The sequence below is a fragment of the Cherax quadricarinatus genome, unplaced genomic scaffold (genome assembly GCF_038502225.1).
Source record: "Cherax quadricarinatus isolate ZL_2023a unplaced genomic scaffold, ASM3850222v1 Contig16, whole genome shotgun sequence".
In the NCBI taxonomy this organism is placed as follows: domain Eukaryota; kingdom Metazoa; phylum Arthropoda; class Malacostraca; order Decapoda; family Parastacidae; genus Cherax; species Cherax quadricarinatus.
In genome coordinates this window covers 197,501-207,500 of record NW_027195042.1, presented here as the reverse complement: position 1 = coordinate 207,500, position 10,000 = coordinate 197,501, and the positions used below count along the sequence as shown (strand labels likewise).

General features: G+C 43.0%; 1 protein-coding gene across 5 annotated transcripts in view; it reads right to left on the bottom strand.

The window, feature by feature from the left end:
• LOC128704536 (BTB/POZ domain-containing protein 6) overlaps positions 1-10,000 on the bottom strand; it is a 104,964-nt gene that overhangs the window by 47,480 nt on the left and 47,484 nt on the right. Inside the window, exon 1 of one of the 5 annotated variants that reach the window (XM_053799649.2) lies at positions 7,569-7,586. The exons of the other annotated variants lie outside the window; for them this stretch is intronic. The gene's annotated coding sequence lies outside the window, so the exon portion shown is untranslated. Of the gene's footprint in view, positions 1-7,568; positions 7,587-10,000 lie in introns of those variants that run through there. 5 annotated transcript variants of the gene reach the window in all.

Genomic DNA, 10,000 nt, shown 5'->3' with positions numbered 1-10,000 from the left:
CAGGTACCTACTTACTTCTAGGTGAACAGTGACAGCAGGTGTTAGTAGACTAACGCCCAGGTACCTACTTACTGCTAGGTGAACAGTGACAGCAGGTGTTAGTAGACTAACACCCAGGTACCTACTTACTGCTAGGTGAGCAGTGACAGCAGGTGTTAGTAGACTAACACCCAGGTACCTACTTACTTCTAGGTGAACAGTGACAGCAGGTGTTAGTAGACTAACGCCCAGGTACCTACTTACTGCTAGGTGAACAGTGACAGCAGGTGTTAGTAGACTAACACCAAGGTACCTACTTACTGCTAGGTGAGCAGTGACAGCAGGTGTTAGAGGACTAACACCCAGGTACCTACTTACTGCTAGGTGAACAGTGACAGCAGGTGTTAGAGGACTAACGCCCAGGTACCTACTTACTGCTAGGTGAACAGTGACAGCAGGTGTTAATAGACTAACACCCAGGTACCTACTTACTTCTAGGTGAACAGTGACAGCAGGTGTTAGAGGACTAACGCCCAGGAACCTACTTACTGCTAGGTGAACAGTGACAGCAGGTGTTAGTAGACTAACACCAGGTACCTACTTACTGCTAGGTGAGCAGTGACAGCAGGTGTTAGAGGACTAACACCCAGGCACCTATTTACTGCTAGGTGAACAGTGACAGCAGGTGTTAGTAGACTAACACCAGGTACCTACTTACTGCTAGGTGAACAGTGACAGCAGGTGTTAGTAGTCTAACACCCAGGTACCTACTTACTGCTAGGTGAACAGTGACAGCAGGTGTTAGTACACTAACACCAGGTACCTACTTACTGCTAGATGAGCAGTGACAGCAGGTGTTAGAGGACTAACACCCAGGTACCTATTTACTGCTAGGTGAACAGTGACAGCAGGTGTTAGTAGACTAACACCAAGGTACCTACTTACTGCTAGGTGAACAGTAACAGCAGGTGTTAGTAGACTAACACCAAGGTACCTACTTACTGCTAGGTGAACAGTAACAGCAGGTGTTAGTAGACTAACACCAAGGTACCTACTTACTGCTATACACCTCTCAGTGTATATTCACAAATATACACGTACTGACACCTATTTTTACAACTCATTGTAAGTCCAGTAGACAGGTGTTGTCACAGGTGTTGCACCAAGTGTTCTAACAGGTGTCTTGTGTTTTCTGTATATATTCCTGGACAGAGGTGTAGATTATACGTACGTATTGTGTATTTGTTTCACTATAAGTATCCACTCGGCTCACAATTAAAGGTAACAGGGTTCGATTACAGGACAAGGTCAGACGTATCTACCTCAACTTAGCAGTAAGCAGGTACCTGAGCGTTAGTCTACTAACAACTGCTGTCACTGTTCACCTAGCGGTAAGTAGGTTCCTGGGTGTTAGTCTATTAATATCTGCTGTCACTGTTCACCTAGCAGTAAGTAGGTTCCTGGGCGTTAGTCTATTAATATCTGCTGTCACTGTTCACCTAGCAGTAAGTAGGTTCCTGGGCGTTAGTCTATTAATATCTGCTGTCACTGTTCACCTAGCAGTAAGTAGGTTCCTGGGCGTTAGTCTATTAATATCTGCTGTCACTGTTCACCTAGCAGTAAGCAAGTACCTGGGAGTTAGTCTGTTAATATCTGCTGTCACTGTTCACCTAATAGTAAGCAGGTACTGGGTGTTAGTTAACTGCTTTGGGTGGTATCCTGGGTGAGGACCTAAGTACCACAATGGACATAAGCCACACTACCTGGGTAATTATCCCCTGAAGGTTAATAACCCAGGATAACCCAGGATAACCCAGGGTAACCCAGGATAACCCAGGATAACCCAGGATAACCCAGGATAACCCAGGATTACCCACTGTAACCCAGGATAACCCAGGAAAACCTAAGATAACCCAGGATAACCCAGGATAGCACAGGATAACCCATGGTAACCCAGGGTAACCCAGGATAACCAAGGATAACCCAAGATTACCCAGGATATCCCAGGATATCCCAGGATAACCCAAGATATCCCAGGATAACCCAGGATATCCCAGGATAACCCAGGATAACCCAGGATAACCCAGGGTAACCCAGGGTAACCCAGGATAACCCAGGATATCCCAGGATAACCCAGGATAACCCAGCATAACCCAGGATAACCCAGGATAACCCAGGATAACCCATGTACCTATGCACCTCTACTTTAACAGTAAGACAGGTAAGCCACAACAGTAAACCATACCGGTAATCGAACCGGTTTGCCCTCTGTTGAACCAAAATAACAATGTTGTTGCTAGTGATAACACCTGTACTCTATAATAACATGTGTCGGCAGCTGTTATATGTGATAACATGTGAGTGACAGGTGTCAAGATCTTAATAATATTGATATAAATAAAAATAACTTGATAAAGCTCTACACTGAGTGAAACATAACTTGATAAAGCTCTACATTGAGTGAAACATAACTTGATAAAGCTCTATACTGAGTGAAACATAACTTGATAAAGCTCTACACTGAGTGAAACATAACTTGATAAAGCTCTACATTGAGTGAAACATAACTTGATAAAGCTCTATACTGAGTGAAACATAACTTGATAAAGCTCTACATTGAGTGAAACATAACTTGATAAAGCTCTACATTGAGTGAAACATAACTTGATAAAGCTCTATACTGAGTGAAACATAACTTGATAAAGCTCTACACTGAGTGAAACATAACTTGATAAAGCTCTACACTGAGTGAAACATAACTTGATAAAGCTCTACATTGAGTGAAACATAACTTGATAAAGCTCTATACTGAGTGAAACATAACTTGATAAAGCTCTACACTGAGTGAAACATAACTTGATAAAGCTCTACACTGAGTGAAACATAACTTGATAAAGCTCTACACTGAGTGAAACATAACTTGATAAAGCTCTACACTGAGTGAAACATAACTTGATAAAGCTCTACACCGAGTGAAACATAACTTGATAAAGCTCTACACTGAGTGAAACATAACATGATAAAGCTCTACACTGAGTGAAACATAACTTGATAAAGCTCTACACTGAGTGAAACATAACTTGATAAAGCTCTACACTGAGTGAAACATAACTTGATAAAGCTCTACACTGAGTGAAACATAACTTGATAAAGCTCTACACTGAGTGAAACATAACTTGATAAAGCTCTACACCGAGTGAAACATAACTTGATAAAGCTCTACACGGAGTGAAACATAACTTGATAAAGCTCTACACCGAGTGAAACATAACTTGATAAAGCTCTACACTGAGTGAAACATAACTTGATAAAGCTCTACACCGAGTGAAACATAACTTGATAAAGCTCTACACTGAGTGAAACATAACTTGATAAAGCTCTGCACTGAGTGAAACATAACTTGATAAAGCTCTACACTGAGTGAAACATAACTTGATAAAGCTCTGCACTGAGTGAAACATAACTTGATAAAGCTCTACACTGAGTGAAACATAACTTGATAAAGCTCTACACTGAGTGAAACATAACTTGATAAAGCTCTACACTGAGTGAAACATAACTTGATAAAGCTCTACACTGAGTGAAACATAACTTGATAAAGCTCTACACTGAGTGAAACATAACTTGATAAAGCTCTACACTGAGTGAAACATAACTTGATAAAGCTCTACACTGAGTGAAACATAACTTGATAAAGCTCTACACTGAGTGAAACATAACTTGATAAAGCTCTACACTGAGTGAAACATAACTTGATAAAGCTCTACACTGAGTGAAACATAACTTGATAAAGCTCTACACTGAGTGAAACATAACTTGATAAAGCTCTACACTGAGTGAAACATAACTTGATAAAGCTCTACACTGAGTGAAACATAACTTGATAAAGCTCTACACTGAGTGAAACATAACTTGATAAAGCTCTACACTGAGTGAAACATAACTTGATAAAGCTCTACACTGAGTGAAACATAACTTGATAAAGCTCTACACTGAGTGAAACATTACTTGATAAAGCTCTACACAGAGTGAAACATTACTTGATAAAGCTCTACACTGAGTGAAACATAGCTTTATAAAGCTCTACACAGAGTGAAACATTACTTGATAAAGCTCTACACTGAGTGAAACATAGCTTTATAAAGCTCTACACAGAGTGAAACATTACTTGATAAAGCTCTACACTGAGTGAAACATAACTTGATAAAGCTCTACACTGAGTGAAACATAACTTGATAAAGCTCTACACTGAGTGAAACATAACTTGATAAAGCTCTGCACTGAGTGAAACATAACTTGATAAAGCTCTACACTGAGTGAAACATAACTTGATAAAGCTCTGCACTGAGTGAAACATAACTTGATAAAGCTCTACACTGAGTGAAACATAACTTGATAAAGCTCTGCACTGAGTGAAACATAACTTGATAAAGCTCTACACTGAGTGAAACATAACTTGATAAAGCTCTGCACTGAGTGAAACATAACTTGATAAAGCTCTACACTGAGTGAAACATAACTTGATAAAGCTCTACACTGAGTGAAACATAACTTGATAAAGCTGTACACTGAGTGAAACATAACTTGATAAAGCTCTACACTGAGTGAAACATAACTTGATAAAGCTCTACACCGAGTCGAACATAACTTGATAAAGCTCTACACTGAGTGAAACATAACTTGATAAAGCTCTACACCGAGTCGAACATAACTTGATAAAGCTCTACACTGAGTGAAACATAACTTGATAAAGCTCTACACCGAGTGAAACATAACTTGATAAAGCTCTACACCGAGTGAAACATAACTTGATAAAGCTCTACACCGAGTGAAACATAACTTGATAAAGCTCTACACAGAGTGAAACATAACTTGATAAAGCTCTACACCGAGTCAAACATAACTTGATAAAGCTCTACACAGAGTGAAACATAACTTGATAAAGCTCTACACTGAGTCAAACATAACTTGATAAAGCTCTACACAGAGTGAAACATAACTTGATAAAGCTCTACACTGAGTGAAACATAACTTGATAAAGCTCTACACCGAGTGAAACATAACTTGATAAAGCTCTACACTGAGTGAAACATAACTTGATAAAGCTCTACACCGAGTGAAACATAACTTGATAAAGCTCTACACCGAGTGAAACATAACTTGATAAAGCTCTACACCGAGTGAAACATAACTTGATAAAGCTCTACACTGAATCAAACATAACTTGATAAAGCTCTACACCGAGTGAAACATAACTTGATAAAGCTCTACACTGAGTCAAACATAAATTGTTGAAGCTCTACACCGAGTGAAACATAACTTGATAAAGCTCTACACTGAGTCAAACATAACTTGATAAAGCTCTACACCGAGTGAAACATAACTTGATAAAGCTCTACACATAGTGAAACATAACTTGATAAAGCTCTACACTGAGTGAAACATAACTTGATAAAGCTCTACACTGAGTGAAACATAACTTGATAAAGCTCTACACTGAGTGAAACATAACTTGATAAAGCTCTACACCGAGTGAAACATAACTTGATAAAGCTCTACACTGAGTGAAACATAACTTGATAAAGCTCTACACCGAGTGAAACATAACTTGATAAAGCTCTACACTGAGTGAAACATAACTTGATAAAGCTCTACACCGAGTGAAACATAACTTGATAAAGCTCTACACTGAGTGAAACATAACTTGATAAAGCTCTACACCGAGTGAAACATAACTTGATAAAGCTCTACACTGAGTGAAACATAACTTGATAAAGCTCTACACTGAGTGAAACATAACTTGATAAAGCTCTACACTGAGTGAAACATAACTTGATAAAGCTCTACACTGAGTGAAACATAACTTGATAAAGCTCTACACTGACTGAAACATAACTTGATATAGCTCTACACTGAGTGAAACATAACTTGATAAAGCTCTACACTGAGTGAAACATAACTTGATAAAGCTCTACACTGACTGAAACGTAACTTGATAAAGCTCTACACTGACTGAAACATAACTTGATAAAGCTCTACACTGAGTGAAACATAACTTGATAAAGCTCTACACTGAGTGAAACATAACTTGATAAAGCTCTACACTGAGTGAAACATAACTTGATAAAGCTCTACACTGAGTGAAACATAACTTGATAAAGCTCTACACTGACTGAAACATAACTTGATAAAGCTCTACACTCATACCCACTACCTCACAGTAGTGGGTATGAGCTACGACTGAAACATAACTTGATAAAGCTCTACACTGAGTGAAACATAACTTGATAAAGCTCTACACTGAGTGAAACATAACTTGATAAAGCTCTACACTGAGTGAAACATAACTTGATAAAGCTCTACACTGAGTGAAACATAACTTGATAAAGCTCTACACTGACTGAAACATAACTTGATAAAGCTCTACACTCATACCCACTACCTCACAGTAGTGGGTATGAGCTACGGTGTCCCTCACAGTAGTGGGTATGAGCTACTGTGCCCCTCACAGTAGTGAGTATGAGCTACGGTGCCCCTCACAGTAGTGGGTATGAGGTACGGTGTCCCTCACAGTAGTGGGTACGAGCTACGGTGCCACTCACAGTAGTGGTTATGAGCTACGGTGTCCCTCACAGTAGTGGGTATGAGCTACGGTGCCCCTCACAGTAGTGGTTATGAGCTACGGTGCCCCCACAGTAGTGGTTATGAGCTACGGTGCCCCTCACAGTGGTGGGAATGAGTTACGGTTCCCCACACAGTAGTGGGTATGGGCAGTATGCCAGCACAGTAGTAGCCTGCCCTCACAGTAGTGGGTATGAGTTACGGTGCCCCACACAGTAGTGGGTATGGGCAGTATACCAACACAGTAGTAGCTTGCCCTCACAGTAGTATGAGTTACCGTGCCCCACACAGTAGTGGGTATGGGCAGTATACCAACACAGTAGTAGCTTGCACTCACAGTAGTATGAGTTACGGTGCCCCACACAGTAGTGGGTATGGACAGTATACCAACACAGTAGTAGCTTGCCCTCACAGTAGTGGGTATGAGCTACGGTGCCCCACGCAGTAGTGGGTATGGGCAGGATACCCACACAGTAGTAGCTTGCCCTCACAGTAGTAAGTATGAGTAGTACGGTAGTAGCTTGCCCACACAGTAGTATGGTATGGGCAGGTGGGTATACCAACACAGTAGTAGCTTGCACTCACAGTAGTATGAGTTACGGTGCCCAACACAGTAGTGGGTATGGGCAGGATACCCACACAGTAGTAGCTTGCCCTCACAGTAGTAAGTATGAGTTACGGTGCCCCACACAGTAGTGGGTATGGGCAGGATACCCACACAGTAGTAGCTTGCCCTCACAGTAGCATGAGTTACGGTGCCCCACACAGTAGTGGGTATGGGCAGGATACCCACACAGTAGTAGCTTGCCCTCACAGTAGCATGAGTTACGGTGCCCCACACAGTAGTGGGTATGGGCAGGATACCCACACAGTAGTAGCTTGCCCTCACAGTATTAAGTATGAGTTATGGTGCCCCACACAGTAGTGGGTATGGGCAGGATACCCACACAGTAGTAGCTTGCCCTCACAGTAGCATGAGTTACGGTGCCCCACACAGTAGTGGGTATGGGCAGGATACCCACGCCACTAACACAACACACACCCTGCCAAGCAGACAGTTCATGGTATACTGAAAGCCTCTGCTCTCTGCTCAGACTACTGTTACCACCCCCTACTACCCCTTACTACCATCTCCCTTGACCCCCTACTACCCCTTACTACCATCTCCCTTGACCCCCTACTGCCATCTCCCACCCATGGTTACCCACCCACCCACATCCAGCGCCTCAGATCACAACTCAGAGAGCATGGGTTCGATTACCAGCCTGGATAGCCATCAGTCTGGTAACCCAGTACTTGGTATCACAGCAGATATAGAGAAAATTATGACTACAATACCATAACACTGTATCAGCATGCGAGGACCAAGACTCTTCAACCTGCTCCCGGCGGATAGTACCTGGTTCTTACGGGTTTAGCGCTTCCTCATGAATATTATAATGTCTGGGTCATTAAGGATGATGTGTGTGACTTAGCTTACAGATGGAGTGAATAGTGCCAGCCAGGGGTGCCATTGGGTGCCATAGGGTGCCAAGGGGTACTATGGGGTGCCGGGGGTGCCAAGGGGTGGCAGGGGGGTGCAATTGGGTGCCAGGGGGTGTCATAGGGTGACAAGGGGTACTATGGGGTGCCAAGGGGTGCCAAGGGGTGCCAGGGGGTGCCATGGGATGCCAGGGGGTGCCACTGAGAGGAGCCTGACTGTGCGTGCACCTGCATCAATGCCACGTATCAGCTGATACATACACACTCCCACACACCCACACAGCAAAGAGGCGGGGCCAGAAGCTGTGACTCGACCCCCACAACCACAGATAGGTAAGTACACACACTCACACTTACATATCCCTTGATCAATGCTGAATGTTCAACACTGTCTCCATAAAATCTGTTCAACCTTGCCTGTGTCACGTTCAATATGTGTGTACCCACCTATGTGTAGATGCAGGGGTCGAGTCACACCTCCCGCGTGTGTATGTGTGTGTGTTTGCACTAATCCCATATTCAGTACCTGAATTAGATTAATGGAATTCTTTAAAGGGGGTGCAAAGTATTTCTTGCACGAGCCTTCAGTAAGCTCTAGAGAAAGAGCCTAGAGCTGGGTAAAGCACCAGAGAGCTTAAAGAGCGCAGATAAAGCTCCTTTGCATAGGGGAGTCAGTAGAACACTAGCTAAAAACTACAGACTAATAGCACAAGTCTGTAGAAAGAGCCTAGAGCTGGGTAAAGCACCAGAGAGCTTAAAGAGCACAGATAAAGCTCCTTTGCATAAGGGAGTCAGTAGAACACTAGCTAGAAACTACAGACTAATAGCACAAGTCTGTAGAAAGAGCCTAGAGCTGGGTAAAGCACCAGAGAGCTTAAAGAGCGCAGATAAAGCTCCTTTGCATAAGGGAGTCAGTAGAACACTAGCTAGAAACTACAGAATAATAGCACAAGTCTGTAGTGACGAGATTGTATAAACCTTGGTAATAAATACCGACAAGTTGGTTTAGAAAGACACGTAAGCAAACACTATGACATATTTATTAGAAAACGTTTCGGTCCTGGGACCTTGATCACGGTGATCAAGGTCCCAGGACCGAAACGTTTTCTAATAAATATGTCATAGTGTTTGCTTACGTGTCTTTCTCAACCAGTGACGAGATTACAAACTTTCTGGACCAGAAAACTAGCATGATGATCAGTGAAGAGGCGGGGCCAGGAGCTATAAATCAACCCCTGCAACCACAAACAGGTGAGTACAGACCAGCCTGTGTTTAGACCAGGACGATCATGCCTATCGAGGCCAGGAGCTATGAATCAACACCTGCAACGACAAACTGGTGAGTACAGACCAGCATGTGTTTAGACCAGGACGATCATGCCTATCGAGGCCAGGAGCTATGCATCAACCCCTGCAACGACAAACAGGTGAGTACAGACCAGCATGTGTTTAGACCAAGACGATCATACCTATCGAGGCCAGGAGCTATGAATCAACCCCTGCAACGACAAACAGGTGAGTACAGACCAGCATGTGTTTAGACCAAGACGATCATACCTATCGAGGCCAGGAGCTATGAATCAACCCCTGCAACGACAAACAGGTGAGTACAGACCAGCATGTGTTTAGACCAGGACGATCATGCCTATCGAGGCCAGGAGCTATGCATCAACCCCTGCAACCACAAACAGGTGAGTACAGACCAGCATGTGTTTAGACCAGGACGATCATGCCTATCGAGGCCAGGAGCTATGAATCAACCCCTGCAACCACAAACAGGTAAGTACAGACCAGCATGTGTTTAGACCAGGACGATCATGCCTATCGAGGCCAGGAGCTATGAATCAACCCCTGCAACCACAAACAGGTGAGTACAGACCAGCATGTGGTTAGACCAGGACGATCATGCCTATCGAGG